This window comes from Eretmochelys imbricata, chromosome 9 (assembly GCF_965152235.1).
Source record: "Eretmochelys imbricata isolate rEreImb1 chromosome 9, rEreImb1.hap1, whole genome shotgun sequence".
NCBI lineage: Eukaryota > Metazoa > Chordata > Testudines > Cheloniidae > Eretmochelys > Eretmochelys imbricata.
In genome coordinates, this window is record NC_135580.1 from 87,643,731 (window position 1) to 87,661,336 (window position 17,606).

Here is a 17,606-nt window from a genome sequence, read left to right on the forward strand (position 1 = left end):
TTAGTTTTCTCCTGTGTATTTTAATATTTCGCCACTGGAAACCACAATTGATACATAGAGAACTCACCTGATCTGAGCTGTGTCTAATTTCTATCGAGGATTTTAATGGTAGCAGTTTACCATGAGGACCTGATCCTGCGTTTCTTGAAGTCAAGGGAGATTCAGGCATACAAGGAATGCAGGAATAATGTCCTTGTTTGTATATAACAAGCTTCACTGTGAAGCCACGATGGTGGTCACGGGCCAGATTCGGCCTTATGGGGGAAAAACCTGCATAGAGTGGCAAACTCAGACATCCAAATCACAGTTCCATTCCTATCCTGTCAGGGAGAAGACTGTTCTCATCTCCCACAGAAAGTGCCAGGGGTTCATATTGCCAAACTAGTGGATGTCCTGGGAAACACATGGACTTCATGTAATCTCTGATGACCCATGCCTTCCCCACAGCTGCCTATGCCCCTAGTCATGCCACTATTATCTGCCAGATATCTCCATGGCTACACAGTAGCAGCCAAGAATGAGACCTTGGGGGAGTTGTTAATGCATGGAGCATATTTTAACTACTTCTTGGATATACATATAGCAACTGCCTGCAGCGTATGTGAAGCACTAGCTACCAAATCAGGTATCTCTAAGTCTATAAGGAATCACATCATGTGGAACTTCTGCTCCCTGGCTGCCTCGTTTCCTAGCTCTGGATCTGCATGGAGTCCCACTCCATGGAGCTCAGGCAGAGGGAACATCTCCAGTATCATGGGTAAGGAAAAGCATACCACTGAGCTAGCTCTTTTACTATTCAATGTCGTTTCCCGCACTGCCATTCTGACAGGTTTAGTGCCTTTTCATTTGTGAAAGCAGAAATGAAAATGAGTTCTGGTGAATAAATCCAACTGGTTCATTGCTGGTATACTATAGATTGTACTATCAGTGGAAATGGTTTTCACTGCATGTTTATCATCACATAGTGGTGCAAAAGCTACAACAAACTGAGTGATCTAGATGTATCCTTACTGCGTAGACCAGGATAGTTTTGAGATGAATCCAGAATGCATAGCAATAAATATTCAAGATACTGGTATTAAATGATAGCTTTATAAAGGACACCTAAAAGTATATGGTTTTAAAAAGGTATCCAATATAATTCATTTTTTAAAAATCAAAATAAGGTATTAAATCCATCCTGAATACATTTTGTCAATGATGTCATCTCACCCTTCATATATTGAATCTTTCCAGATACAAGCCCTGGAATTTGTATCTGCAATTTATAGAAGCATCTCTTGCTTTTTATTATTATCCCATTGATTTTCTCAAGGTACATAGCAAAGTACTCCCTAAATAAGTGCCCCAGATTAAATTAAATGTAGAATTATTATCATGTGCCAGCAATGCCCCTCTGCCATGTACATTGGTCAAACTGGACAGTCTGTACGTAAAAGAATAAATGAACACAAATCGGATGTCAAGAATTATAACATTCATAAAACAGTCACAGAACACTTCAATCTCTCTGGTCACTCGATTTCTGACCTAAAAGTGGCAATTCTTCAACAAAAAGACTTCAAAAACAGATTCCAACGAGAGACTGCTGAATTGGAATTAATTTGCAAATTGGATACAATTAACTTAGGCTTGAATAGAGACTGGGAGTGGTTGAGTCATTACACAAAGTAAAACTATTTCCCCTTGTTTATTTCCCCCCCCGCACCCCCACTGTTCCTCAGACGTTCTTGTTAACAGCTGGAAATGGCCCACCTTGATTATCACTACAAAGGGTTTTCTCCCCCCCACTCTCCTGCTGGTAATAGCTCATCTTAAGTGATCACTCTCCTTACAGTGTGCATGATAAACACCCATTTTTTCATGTTCTGTGTGTATATAAATCTCCTCACTGTATTTTCCACTGAATGCATCCGATGAAGTGAGCTGTAGCTCACGAAAGCTTATGCTCAAATAAATTGGTTAGTCTCTAAGGTGCCACAAGTACTCCTTTTCTTTTTGCGAATACAGACTAACACGGCTGTTACTCTGAAACCTGTAATAAATAAATAGAGCTTTCACTTTAATAGGTGAGTTGATTATGAAAGGGTTTAGTCACATATTTCAATACCAGTTTTGAACAGAAATATGTCTTAGAAATCACTAAGCACATGTCACTTACTTCCATCTCAGACTTGACGAAGGTGTTATTCCTGGTTTGTAAGGAAAAGAGATTGGGCTGAGGTAGCTGCATGGTAAAGTGATGAATTTGCTCCTCTTTTACCAGTACAGAACATAGCTGAACTCTGTTTTGGTCACAACACAAGTCAAATGAATTTAGTGTTTTCGGCCAGATTTTCAAAAAAGTTCAGGGCCAGATATTCAAGTACTCAGCACCTGCATTTGAAGACAGAGTTACAAAAGCCCTCAATTCCCTTTTTTGGTACCAGAATAAGGGCCAGATTCTCAAAAGGACTCAGCATCCATCACTTCTCTTTGAGACAATAGTGGCCAGATTTTCAAGAGCCCAAGGTGCTAGGTTATTTTTAAAATCTGGACACTTGTTTTGGTGCATAAGTGAGAGCTGAACTCTTCTGAAAATCTGGCCCCAAATGTAGGTCCTGAGCATTGTTGAAAATCTGGCTGTAATAATCACTTGCCTAATTGACCAAACTGTCAGGAAAAAATGGCACAATTAATGCACTCTGCTTATGAGAAGCCCATTTCTGAAGCATCACAATTATTACTGATTACAATTGAAATGAATCAGAAGGGCTGTTGGGGAAGCTTAATAGGATCTGATTCTGCTCTCACTTACACCTGTTTTACACTGCTATAGTTGAGTGGAGTTTCTTTGGATTTACAACTGTAAATGAGAGGTGAATCAGGTCCTACATTATGTTTGATTCTAGCAATTCCTAACAGTATTTAACTCTGTAGTGGGCTAAAATTCACATGTAAAAGAGGAAAAATCTAGAAGAATGATATAAGCCTTACTTCTTTCTGTCTTCTCTGCTATAGAATATCAGGGTTGGAAGGGACCACAGGAGGTCATCTAGTCCAACCCCATGCTCAAAGCAGGACCAATCCCCAGTTTTTGCCCCAGATCCCTAAATGGCCCCCTCAAGGATTGAACACACATCCCTGGATTTAGCAGGCCAATGCTCAAACCCCTGAGCTATTCCTCCCCCCTTTCTATGGAGAAAGCCGAAGAGGGAATGTTGGTAGAAATGTCCACTTCCTAATCCATCATGTACCTTCTTCCCATGATAAATATGTGGCCTGATTCTTTACTGCCATGCACTTTGTTTTATCATTTCCTCAAGTGTAAAATGCTATAGGTCTGTATTTGGTAGCATTCTATACCCAATCGGGACTCAGTCCATACAAATACAAATAACTGCAAAGGTGCAAGGCAGTGGAGAATCAAGCCCAAGATCTCTTCCTTAGCCTGTAAATGGTGGCCTTGTCCCTTCACTAATGACAATTCCACTAGCGATGACTCTTTGCCAAAGCGATAGCTGCTGACTGATTGATAGTGTTTGTAACTGTCACCATTGTGTTCTAATATGAAAGTTCTTATTTGACTATTTTCTGTCTTGACATTTGCACTTCATCAGCCTTTGTTCAGCAGTTCCCCACTTGATGGATTCCATATATATTGTGTTGCTTCACCTAAAATTCAAAGCAACACTGCAAAATATTTTTCTCCTTCACAAAAATGTGACAAGATTTACTTATGGTGACAGTGTGTTCATATAGGTCAAGTTAAGGGATATGTGTTAGAATGATGAGTAAGAGGGAAAAGCCCAAGTTATGGAGACATTTTTGAGAACATTTCAAGCACTGGACACCCCTCTTTTAATGAATTGTAAATTGCCAGAGGGAACTCTACTGATAAAGTTCTGAAGGTGAAAGAGAGAATGCTGCAGAGTGAAAGTAAAGATGCGTGGACTGATTTAAAATGTGACTTAAGATGTCACAAATGCAAACACTGACAAATCTCTTGCAGTCAGAAGGACAGCAGGCAATACCACCATCAATGTCTTCAGAGGGACAATTTGATGAAATACATGCTTGAAGACCTATTGAATGGAACAGAAATCTTACAGAACGCTCTGACCTCCCTTGAAGGAAAATGTGAGAACCTGTTTTACAAAATAAACAAAGCAGATAAATACATGACTTCTGCTGAGGTGCACTTACATGCAATAGAAGAGTATGTGGAAGACAGGAAAAAGAGCTAGTGAATATGAGACAGATGCATGCCAATGTAAAAATCAATTTGATTCTGGAGTGAAGCACTTTTGAACAATGTTGAGTGTGGAACATAAGAAAGGGGTTGCAGGATCACATTCACCTGCACAAATCCAGGTTCTCTCACTCCCGCAGGAAATGGCCTAACTTCATTATCATGCACATTGTGTAAAGAGTTGTCACTTTGGATGGGCTATCACCAGCAGGAGAGTGAATTTGTGTGGGGGGGTGGAGGGTGAGAAAACCTGGATTTGTGCTGGAAATGGCCTAACCTGATGCTCACTTTAGATAAGCTATTACCAGCAGGACAGTGGGGTGGGAGGAGGTATTGTTTCATATTCTCTGTGTATATATAAAGTCTGCTGCAGTTTCCACGGTATGCATCTGATGAAGTGAGCTGTAGCTCACGAAAGCTCATGCTCAAATAAATTGGTTAGTCTCTAAGGTGCCACAAGGACTCCTTTTCTTTTTGCGAATACAGACTAACACGGCTGTTACTCTGAAACCTGTCATTATAAAGTGGATTTTTTCTGCTTTACATTTAGAATAAAATAATCAGTAAATCTGTTGTTCCTAGCAGCAATAAGCACTGATAATTGCCAGCTTAGATACTGCATATGCTGCTGTTACATGAAAAGTAACATTTTTGCCATTGACTTCTACAAAGGATTTCATAAATCTACTCTGTTTTTATATGATAGGTGTCATATTTCATCTCTCTCACACTCTGTCACATATGACATTATCTAGCTAGGCAAAATGATAATGCACAGGCATGTATACATATAATCACAGCCGGATCCAAAGTCCACTGAAGTGAATGGATCCATTGACTTCAGTAGGCTTTGGATCACCATCAGAGCTGCCAAGTGTTTTGAATCCTGGGTGACTTACATCTGGCAGCCTTGCAACCCATTCCCGTAGCCCGTCTGAAGTCTCATGCATCCAGCTGGGCTGCAAAGAGAGTCTGTATTTGCTCCTCTAGGCCACCAGAGGGCTGCTGCTTGTTCTCCTCAGCCTCTCATCTTTCTTCTACTCCTTCTGGGTCCGAGCAGGGAAGGAGTAGGTCAGGGTGGCCAACCTGTGGCTCCGGAGCCACATGCGGGCAGTGATGAGCTGCCAAAATCTTAACAACCGGTTCCCTCCTCACCCCCCAGGGGGTCGTGGCCCGCCCCCTGGGACTCCTGCCCCATCCAACGCCCCTCCCTGCCCCATCCACCCCTGTCCCCTGACTGCTCCTGGAACCGGGCAGGAGGGTCTCGTGGGCCACCGTAGTGGGTGCCCACCCTGCCCCTAAGAGCCAGAGGCACCTGCCAGGGGCGAGGTGGGAAGTCCTGGCAGGGCTTACCTGGGGCGGCTCCAGGGAAGCATCCGGCACGTCCCTCTGGCTCCTAGGGACGGGGTAGCGAAGCTAGGGGGGAAGCAGGGGGAGCAACCGACTCCGTGGGTGCTCCGGGGAAAATTTGGTGGGTGCAGAGCCCCCACCAGCAGCTCCCCGCCCAGCCCTAGCTCACCTCACGTCCGCTCCACCTCCTCCCCTAAACGTGCCACCCTGCTCTGCTTCTCCGCCCCCCAGTGTCCCACGAATCAGCTGTTCGCGCGGGAAGCCTGGGAGGGCTGAGAAGCAGGCAGCAGCTTCGCGCTCAGGCCCAGGGTGGTGGAGGCGAGCTGGGGCGGGGAGCGCTTCCCCTGGGGCCCCCCCCCCCCCCCCGGGGTTACTTGCTGTGGTGCAGGTGGCCCTCCTCATGCCCCCTCCTCCCCGCCCCAGTTCACCTCCGCTCCCCCTCCACCTCCCTGGGCCTGAGCGGGAAGCCGCCGCCTGCTTCTCAGCCGTCCCAGGCTTCCCGCGCAAACAGCTGATTCGCAGGAAACCGGGGGGTGGATGGGCAGAGCGTTCAGGGGAGAAGGCAGAGGTGGAGTGGAGGTGAGCTGGGGTGGGGCACGGGGCAGGGAGCTGCTCTGCACCCACCAAATTTTCCCCGTGGGTGCTCCAGCCCCGGAGCACCCGCGGAGTCGGCGCTTGAGGTGCCACTTTTGGCCAGTTGTTAAATTTAGAAATTTAGAACGGGACAACCAGTTCTAAAAGGGCTTCTAAATTTAACAACCGGTTCCAGCGAACCGGTGTGAACCGGCTCCAGCTCACCACTGCATGCGGCTCTTCAGAAGTTTACTTGCGGCTCCTTGTATAGGCACCAACACCAGGGCTGGAGGTACAGGCACCAACTTTCCAATGTGCCGGGAGGTGCTCACTGCTCAGGCCCTGCCCCTACTTCACCCCTTCCCCCTCGCTCCTTCCCCTCCCCCCAGAGCCTCCTGCCTGCCGCTGATCAGCAGGGCTGCTGGCAGGCAGGGGGGAACTGATGAGGGGCTACTGAGGTATTACTGTGGCTCCTGGCAATGTACATAGGTAAATTCTGGCTCCTTCTCAGGCGCAGGTTGGCCACCCCTGGAATAGGGGCTGGAAGAGGCAGGTGGCTGGCAGAGAAAGAAGAGGGAGAGGGGTTCAGCCCTATTCCTACCCCCATGGCACCTGGAGAGCCACCCAGATAGCCTCAGCTACCTTCCCATCTAGCACCCAGCACGCCATCTACCACATCCAGCCCACTGTCCACCAGACAACACTGCAGGTACCCCAGCATCCACCCCACGTATCATCCCATGACATCCTCCTCCCCAGCCCCATCCATGCTACCTTTGGCTGACCAAAGAAGACACCCCCTGAACTTGGATATCCCTGAGGCTCTTTGGGGAATGAATCCCAGGTGTAGACAGCTATCCCTTTTCGAGGCTTCACTGCCCTTCTCCCCCATCCCTAATGGCACAGTGTAATATTCTTGGCTGGTGCTAGCCTGGCCCTGCCTAGTATCTGTTTCATTGCAGACTCAGTGTGATTTAATGTAGCTTCAAATTGCATTAACTCCTCATCAGATTTCCACATGTAAATCTGGCAGATTGGCAGGGGTCAATATGGGGAACAGCTAGATCCATGTTCTGCCCATGGGGCCTCCTCCACCCAGTGCCCAACCCCGGGAGGTACAGTAGGGGATCTTGAAAGAAAGGAGCTATGGAGATGGTATTTCACAGGAGGGAGGCTCCCCAGTACAGTGTCCCCTCTGTGTGTGCAGGCAGAAAGAATGATTGGTTCTTCGCAATTTATCTTCCATCCTGTGTAGTTCCTGAACTGCCTGAATGAAATCTCAATTAGCTGCGTACTTTACTTTTTATTCCTTAAGCATGAGTAACCTTTGACTGCATCTCTCAGTTAAAAAGTGTTTCAGTATGACGGAATCTAGCTGATGAGTTATTTGTGCCCGTGATACTTGTATCCACGGTACTGAATTAAATTGCCAAAAAATTTTGATATTGCTTTGCCAGTTTGGTGAAATCCTTTACAGGGCACATATTGATGACTAAGTCCAATTTTTTTCTTCTGTTAAGATGAAATATTGGGCAGAAGTTATAAATAAAAAGTAAGTATGGGATACTTGCAAAAACTGCCAAACTACTCCCAGGTAACTGGATAACTAGACCTGATGCCTGACACCATGCTGACCAAACCCAGAAATGTCTGTAAGAAATACAGCATATAGACATTATATGAAAACAAATTTCAAATAGTCTTGTGAGGATACAACATACAACAAAGTTTGCTTTAAACCTATTTGTCTTCCCATATGCCACTAAGTGGCTGGCTGAGGACCCTGACTACAGTAGAATTGGTGCACAGCTGGAGAGTGGGGGATATTCTGACCCCGTGAAGGACCCCCATCATAGACTGAAAGTCACCCCTGTGTGAATACTCAGCAGTAGGCCTGAGGACTGCTCAAGTGCCACTTAAGTTTTATATTAAGAATTACATTAGTGGCGAGTAGGCCTTGTGCTGGCCCCCTGAGCAGGGGAGAATTTCAACCCATGCTGGATCTTGTCAAGGGGGCTCACTTCATCGCAGCTAGCAGAAGTGTCCTGAGGGAGGGCCAGTGGGGCTAGAAAGACTCATTCCCATCCTGGCACCTGTGAACCTCCCTTGCAGACATCTTTGTTACTTGGGTTGTATACAAAGGCAAGGTTTTGGCTCTTCAAAAATATTTGCCAGATGAACCTCTATCCCCAGAAGACCAGAATGGGATGGGAATATTAACAAAGCTTAGGTGACAGAACAGCAATAAGAAGCACTGACCAAGAATTAAAAGGGTGAGATTTGATAGAGGAATAATAAATATATTGGATTTTTTTTAAAAAAAAAGATTAGAAAGCCTGACACACTTGTGCATGCTGTCTCTCATGAGTGACCTGTATTCCTGCCAGTGGGTTTGTGGATATTATTAAATCAGCCCAATCTGTATATATTTAGTCAAAGATCATCCAGGGATATAGCTTCTTTCATTTGTTTTAAGTGAATTAAAAATCTGAAGATTTCCTGGGAGCTGGCTTTAGTGTCTGTAGTCCAAACCTTTCAAGATACCTAATGTAGTCCAGTTTGGCTTTTGGAAGTACTGCAAAGTTAAGATTAGAGAAGCTATGCGGACTGGCACAATCTTAGGGTTCCAAACTGAGAATATGGTAATCCTCAACTTCTGAGCACAGCAATCACCAGAGCTGGCATTTCCCTCTTCGCAGAGCTCCATCATATATTTGGATTAAAATCCTGGCTCCACTGAAGTCAATGGGGAAGTTTTGTCATAGATTTCAGTGGGGCCAGGATTTCACTCTTGGGTGTCAGAGTCTCCTCTCACATGGTATACATCAGGAGTAACTTGACTGAAATCAGTGGTGTAAAGCCAGCGTAAGTACAGAGGATAATTAGGTTTATAATTTTATAATCAGCACAGTGAATTTTTAAATAGTTTCCAACTGAAGAGTTGCATTTCAAAGCCAATTAAATAAAGGTTAGACCTAGTTGCTTAATTGAAAACATAACAACAGGGTAGGCGATCAATGAAATAAGGGTGTTTTTTAAAAAAAATAGTATAGCAATACTTCTGACCTGCAAATTGCTTTAAGTGCCATGGGGAATCTGGAGCTGTGTAGATCTCATCAAAACAATACAGTAATATTAACAAGTTCCAAAGAGCACAACTTTGTAGCTCGTCAGCAAGAAAGAGTATTGACTCCCTTGTTGCCTTCATAGTTCTTGGGTCTCAAGACCCAAGCTTGTACAAAATGAGGTAAGACCGAAGAGAGTTCAATACTGAAAAGATTTGTCTTTTACTAGACATAGGACTAAATTCTGCCCTAAGTTACCCTTGCGACCTCGTTGAAGTCAACAGAAAGAGAGAGAGAGACAGAGAGAGAGAGAGAGAAGAGCGAGAACAGCCACATAAAGGATGGAGCTCACAGAGAGCAGTCACAACATGGCAAGTGAGGGAGCAGACATAAGAACAAAATAATGTGACAGAGTAGAGAAGGTCCTTCTATATTAAGAATCAAGAGAGAGAAAGAGTGGGGTTGCAAGAGGTGAGTATCAAGGAAGAATTTGGCCAATGCCCTACTATAGAATACCATTAAGAAGTTAAGTTTTTAGGCATGCTTCATAAAATCCGAGACAGAGAAATGCAAATAGAACAATAGTGAGCAACATCTTGTACAATATGTTCTGTTGACAATAACCATCACATTTACAAGCAAATTAGCTAAAACATCTGAAGGACATTTTGCTTTTTCAAACTGCGCCTTCATCTCCTGCTGATAGATTCCTTTGGGACAGGTAGGGTATGCAAAATGATATGCCACTTTGGAGAATTAATTTAAGAAGTTTAGTAATGTAGGTTGCATTGCAGGAAAATCGTAAACAGCTGAACATCATTCAGTACCCATTCAATCAAACCCTCAGAGCAAAATGAGAAACTGAATAGCTGCTGCAAGTTCTTCCCTCATTCCTTGTACAGATACCTATGTAATGAGAAGTGAGGAAAATCATGACACTGTTAGGTTCTCCGTCTGTATGTACACGCCATGTCCAAACAAATCTTGGAATAGATGCTATTATATTTCTTCATGACTCTTCAGTGCTAGATTTATGAATCCATATCACTGGCTTCAAGAGACCAAACCTTCTCACCAAATCTTTTCAATTCTACCATAAACTGTAATAAACATCTAGGAAGGTTTAATAAAAGGTCTCTCCAAAATTTTGCGTGGAAGGATATGGCCCAATCCTGTAAACCCTGTATGACTTGTGAGCAGTTCCTCTGTTTTGCTACAGCATGTTTCAACTTAACAGCCAGAAGGAAGATATGGCTCTTGCCATTTGCTTCAGCAAGGTAAGGAAAACTCTTTAGATTTGCTGGCAAGGAAGGAAAGAAAAGTGGAAGGTGAGAAGAGAGAAAAACAGGGGGACAGGAAGAGAAACGGGAGGAGTAGAAAAAATAGGGAAAGAAGAGGAAAATGGGAAGGGGAAAAAACATGCTGGGAAATATGCTAGAATTATTGTTCCAGTGTTCTGAAGTGTGTTTAGGTCGCAATCTTGCAGAGACTGAATGAACATGCTTAACTTCATGCCTTGGGAGTAGTCCCTTTGTTGTCAGTAACTTTACTCATAATGTGTAAAGTTTTGCATGTGGTTAAGTCTTTGCAGGATCAGGGTCTTACCTTGTTGATTCTGTTTATTAATAATGAGGATGAACGTTAACAGCTCTTATAATCAGCTGAAGTTTTTAAGTACTCATTACACTCTAGCCTAGACTTTGGGGTCAAGATTTACCAAGTCATGGTGAGCTGCTAGCTGCTTAGCTATTTAGAAAATCATACCACTTATTTAAGTGTTTAACTATGGGCTTAGGAACTGAACTTTAGGCTGCCATTTTTAAAAGCCTTGGCCCTGAAGTGTCTGGAGTTTGTATGGAGGAAACTGGGCATGTCTTGATCTTATCTTGAACCCTGTGCTTTCTGATTATAGGCTGGATATTGGCACAATTGGCAAATTGACTGTCATGGACTGGTCTCTGTCACATCAGCACCATATCTGCTCCAGGCTTACCTTTATAACTGATCCTTTTAATGGCTGTCCAAACATATACCACAGCAGTAACAAACACCCTGGCTTGATATCAACTTAAAACAAGGGGACTCCTAAATAGCTGGGCCGTGATTTCAACATTTTCCAGTGTGTTTCCTTAAAAGCTCCTAATAATGTGAATATTAATCATCTTTGAGTGTTTCCACATGGAATACAGTCTCTTGTTTGTGCTGAATAATACAACCAGCCTAATTATTATTGACTGTTTAGAGAATAAGCAGCAGCACTTGTTTACTTTCAACATTGGATGACACCTATTTAAATGGCATTGATTGTGTATTATGTAAATATGTATGAAAAATTAGATTCCAGAATATCTACACAATTTAGTGGATAAAATGAACCTTGAGGCTTTTTTCTATGGAGGTTTGAATCTTGTCAATGTAATCTCAGTAATCTTGTAGGAACTATGTTTTCCTTGATTTTACATGATCATATTTTTACATCTGGGCACATCTTCTGGAGCCAGCACCTGACCCAAGTGTAATGGGGTTGAGTATTAGGAATCACCTTGTGTCAGCTGGTCTGTTTAGCTTTTTTATACTCTTTTGGAAAAGTGCTATAGAATTTAATAGAAAAATGCAAACTTTTCTATACGTTCTCTTGAACCATTCTATTCATATTATTAGAAGATTCCATCCCTGCTCTAGAATGCTATAGGATGATTTTTAAAAAAAACTGTAAAAAGGAACATATTTGCTATTAAATTCTGCAAGGTTATAGAATAATTTCTATAGAGCTATTTCTACAGAAACCTATTGGTTTCATCCCTATTAAATTCTATAGGAATTTTCCATATGACCATCCTGCCATAACCAAAAAATGCAAAACACCTAATTCTTTCCTCCTCCTCACTTTCTCCTTGCATGGGTGGAGTTTTTGTTTGCTTGTGCTTGCTTGTTTCACAATATAGTTCTTGTGGGGAAACTATGTCACAGTAATGAACCTTGCTTTTTGTTCTGAAAGCAGTGATGTTATTCATTCGAGTCCCTTGTGGGAGTGAGTTCTACAGCCTTAATCTAGCTGCTGAGAAAATTCTGTCTGGCACTCCCAAATCTCATGCTTATGATCAACAGACCCATGAGTCCAGATTATGCTTTGAAAGCTCTGTCCTGTGATGGGATCAGTGCCGAATCAGACTGGAGAATGTAGCTGTTGTGAGAGGTTGTGGTTACTCTGACACATGCAAACTCTTGGGCAGCCTGGACCAAGCCTATGGGAAGCTTTGACTGTCAAGGCAGAGACCTTGAGTTTGACTCTATATTCAGCAGCAACCCCCTGCTATAAGTAGAGCATTAGAGTGATGTGCTCACAATGGCTTGAGTTGTTCAGCAGGAAAATTGATGCTTTCTCTACCAGGCTTTTGGGGATATTTTTAGGTTTGGTGGCCTCACTCCTAGATATCCTCTCTTCCCCCACCATCACCCCCTCACTCCCCGATTCCCAGACACTCCAGGAGTGGAGCTTCTCTAAAGCAGAAGGCACCACAGTATTTGTACAGTGGTACATCCTTCCAGTCCACCCTCTGCCCATCCCTGCCCTGTTTCAGCTATGCAAGAAGCTCATGCTAAGTTCTGCTTCCCAAAAGCTTCCACCACTTTTTGTAGTGGAACTGCACCGGTCCTCCACACTCATAACTTCCTGGGGTCCAAATGGAAATATATGATTTCAAGAAAACTTTGAGACAAACAACTCGACTTAGCAACTTGTAGGCAGCCTTCTTAGAATCATGGTTTTCTCACCTCACAGAAGTGCTGTCTGGCTGCACAGCATGTGGCCCAAGGGTGACAGCGTAAAGCAAAATGGAAAGCTTCCATTTATTCTTCTTCAAGTGGTTGCACATATCCATTCCACTGTAGGGAATTGCACACCCAACATATGGTTGTCAGAGAATTTTTCCCTCTGCAGTACCTACCTGGGCAGCTCGAGCACCCTCTGCTGCTACACATCACTTTGTGCAGTATAAAGGCCGGAGCCACCACTGACCACCCTCTCAGTTCCTTCTTACCACCCGTGGTGGTTTTTGCAGTGATTACAGCCTTGCTGCTGTAAGTTCTTCCCTCATTCCTTGTACAGATACCTATTTTTACATAAAGCAGCTTCATATTTAGTTAGATAGACTATAGTTAAGGTAGTGATTAGTTAGATATACGTTATTGGCAAGTAGGGTTTTTTAGGCTGTAGGCTGACCAATTCAGTTTTTGGTACCAGTGCTGGAATCATGCCTCAATCTGTGGGGTTTAAATCATGTCGCTCATGCAGCAAACCAATGCCAGTGAGCAACCCACAATCCAGCTGCCTTAAATACTTGGAGGAGTCCCACGTGAGGGACAGATGTCACATTTGTAGAGGATTTAAGCCTCACTCTAAAAAGGACAGAGCAGCTAGGCCGGTATATTCTTATGGAGGCGGCACTCTGTCCACTCTCAGAACTGTCCAGTTCGCAGTGGCACAGGGTACACCAGCATCCGTCCAGACTACTCCCCCTGACTTATCAGGGTCAAGAGCTTGATCACTGTCACTGGTACCAAATAAGAGGCACAAGACCTCCAGGGACTCAGTACTTCACTCAACATGACCCATTGTACTGAAGCTTTCTAAAAGGAAGGGTTCTGGAAGGGACACTGAAAGAAGGCACTCCTTAAAACACTCATCAACTAAAAAATGGTTGTCAGCTCCAGGGTTTGTGCCAGGTCTGTCAAGATTGACCCCCTGAAGTGCCCAGTGCAGTTTCTTCAGGCTATCTTCTGGTACCTCAGAGCCAAGGGGCATTACCAGTACCATTGACACCAGAGGCGTATGCAGCTGCTAGAGACCTAAACGTTTTGGTACCAGTTTCCTCAGTGGTTCAGGAAGGTCTTCAGTCAGTACCAATGCCGAAGGACCCTCCTCTGAAGCATGTGAGGCCAATGCCACCTACACTTTACTTACCTCGGAAGATGGTACCGAGGGAGAAGTCCGCTATGATTTCTCTGGTACCACCATCTCTGGTTTCTGGCTGTCTCTCTTCAGTACTGACTTGTTCTGTTCCCCCATTACTGGAAGACTCAGGTTCTTCGTCGTCTTCAGATTCGGAGGTTGGGTCCTATGAATCCCAAGCTAGAAAGGAGAGGCATCCTATGTCACAGACATATGTCCCATGGTTCCCACAGCAACCTCAGCAATGACCATCAGACAAGGGGCAATGGCCTGGTCAGGGATGGGTCCCAGGAACATGTCAGTGGACTTTCTGGTCCCCCTGGGTTCCAGCTGCCAGGTCATCCCCTCAGTTTCTTTCATCAGACACACGTTGAGAGCTGGGGTCCAGCTGCCAGGTCATCCACCTCAGTCTCTTTCCTGGGATACATGTCGAGGGCATCAGCACTGGAGACAACATCTTCCTGTTGTCAGGACCAGGACTGGTACGAACCAGTGGAAGCCACTCCAGTGCTTCCTCCAGCAGAGGAGATAGAGCATACCCTGTTTCAACATCTGCATGTTTCCTCTTCCTCATCACCAGCTGAGGTAGAGGCAGTGAGCAATTCTTGGCCACCAAATCATTATAGAGCTCACCAGGGTATGTTAGAAAGGGTAGTCATGGTCCTGGATATCCAGGAGGTCCATGAGAAATCCCACAACCTGGTGGATATTTTGGCTTCAACAGAACTCACTAGGGTGGCTCTGTCAATCAATGAGGCTGTTACGGAACCAGTTGAGGTGTTGTGGCATACCCCATCTTTCCTCACCCCACAATTAAAAGGGCAGAGAGGAGAGATACTATGGCCCCTCTAAGAGATTTGAGCACCTGTACACACATCCCTAGATAATGAAAGTTAGCTGACAGCATGACCTTGAAAGTTACTGATGGTTATTTGACAAATAGTTATTTATCACAAACTACAAAGTATGAGTCCAGAAAAGCACCTACATGACTTAAGAGTCTAAGTTTCATTGATTTTTTTAAAGTCAGTGAAACTTGGGTGCTTTTGAAAATTTTACGCTATATTACTAAATAAAGATAGAGTGAAATCCGGGCTCCGCTAAAGTCAATGGGAATTTTGCTGTTGATTTCAACGGAGCCAGGATTTCACCTGTGGTCGTGAAAACTGTGTGAGCAGGAGCGATCATCAGAAGAAAGGGTGTAAAGCAAGATGAGGAGCAGGACAGAGACAGAGCCCAGTGAGGCCCATGGAAAGTGGAGAGATGAGACATAGCCATGGCCAAAGCAGGAGGAGGACTTGGGGGGGAAGGCAGTATTGTGAAGGTCCAAAGAGGTTAAGATATTGAGAAGGAGAGAATGGCTGACAGTGTCAAAGGCAGCAGAGGAGTGAAGGAAAATGAAGATGGAATATAGGCCCTGAGATTTCCCTAAGAAGGGGTCACTAGAAATGTTGGTGAGAGCAGTTTAATGGAGTGAAAGGAGCAGAAACCGAATTGGAGGATGGAGTTAGAGAGGAGGAACTCAAGGCAGAGGTTGTAAATGTGTTCAATTAGTTTAGAATAAGGGGGCATGCTAAGACATTTAACTGAGCCATTTAGAGTTCATGTCATAGGGAATGGCCTTCTCTCTAAAAGGTTTTTGTTCCATGAATATAAAAATAAAAATGGTGATTGCTTTGCAATAAACATAAAAACTGCAATTGATTTGTGTTATCTCTTCTCTCTAATTGCCTCATATATCAGTCTGGAATTTAGGGAACTAAATTCATCCAATAGCAAAGCATGTTTTATGGGTCTGCTTCCTAACAGGGAAAAAAGGCTTTTTACTTTTTCCCTTGATGGACAGTTCATATATAATGAAATGTATTCCCTTGAAGAGGGCACTCACAAGTCCTCCTCTGCCTTAAAACTCCAATAATACCTGGGTGTAGGGGTTGTGTAGGCTGCATGGCTGTGCAGGTCCTTTGCACCCCTGTATGCTAGAATGGTGGCTTCCTTCTCAACTCTGAATAAGTCAGCATGGAACATGGGTGGGCAGGCCAGGAGACTATTAGATCTATGTTTAGTAGGCACAAACCTCTGACCAAGGGATGTGAAGGTGCCCCAGCAGCTATTCCAGCTAAGAGACTGGAATAGCAGCTGCCTAGAGGCTGCCAGGCTACTCTCCTAATTACAAAGGTAGGTTTCATTCTGCATTCCCCACCTAATTCCCCACACAAAGCCCATTTACTTGGGCTTTATGCAGGAGAGTGATGAATGTATACGTTTTAAATGCAATAACTGCTATAATTGAGTTGTATAATCCTGCAATAGCAAGGGCACCAAAAGCAAAGACTTCTTATTAAACAAGTAAAGGGATGTAGTCGTACCATAAGAAAGAGTCCTCCAAGTGTCTGACTGCAGTGAGCTAAATTCTGTCTCCAGATATCATTTTTAAAAAATCTAGGCTTCTTAGAGAAACTGGCAATGTCAATGTCAACAAATGAAAGGTCCTGGAAGAGAGAGCAAACTGTCAGAAAATGATGAAAAATATCTGCAGATGTCAACGCTGAGAAAATGGAAGGAAATGTAGCAAGGCATCCAGCAGAAAGTTTAGGGAAGCAGGGCTGTCCTGCCTCCAGCAATTGACCAATAATGAACTTCATAAAAATCTGATTTTACATGAAAGAAATCAAACAAATGGTTTTAATGGGCAAAGGTTCTGAACACAAGAAGAGAAGAGCAGACTATATTAAAGGACAGTCTGTTGAGTGAAAATAGTTTGGCCTCTTTCCCCTGTTGAAAGAGTAGCTGTAGGTCTCTTTGAATAGGAAGAGATAAAAAACTAGATTAGTGGCAAAAGTAAAATGGAGGAGTTTGTGATCAAGTTTGAAGATGCCTATCCAAAACGGAATAAGAAACTGATTTAGCATAAATGGAAGCACTCAGGGGTGAGCTGTATAGATATGAAGTAATCCATCATGCTGTGCCATAAGAAAAACATCTTTTGGCAGGAATGTCATGCTGCTACATGAAATTGACTTAAAATATACCAACCAGGCATAGCTAGAAAACAAAGAAACAGTGTGTCCTATGCTGTGGATTTGATGTGGCCTGCCTTAGTCACTGATGAATGAAATGTATCCAAGTGCTAAAAAATCCTGTGCCCTAACACTTAAACCAGGGGTGGGCAAACTACAGCCTGCGGGCCACATCCAGCCCGGCCCCTGAGCTCCTGGCTGGGGAGGCGAGCCCCCAGCCCCTCCCCTGCTGTGCCCCCTCTTCTGTAGTTATGCCGCCGCGTGGACAGCGCAGCTGGTGGCCACCCACCTCCCAGGCTTTCAAATAAGCCTGTCCTGCTGCTCTGAGCAAAAGGGTAAGGGGCGGGTGGCGGTCCTGGGGAGCAGTCAGGGGACGGGGGCAGTTGGATGGGGTGGAGGTTGAGGGGGGCAGTCAG

General features: G+C 44.2%; 1 protein-coding gene across 1 annotated transcript in view; it reads left to right on the forward strand.

Annotated features, from left to right (window-relative positions):
* Positions 1–17,606, forward strand: part of TENM1 (teneurin transmembrane protein 1) — a 388,806-nt gene that overhangs the window by 324,718 nt on the left and 46,482 nt on the right. The gene's annotated exons all lie outside the window — the stretch shown is intronic.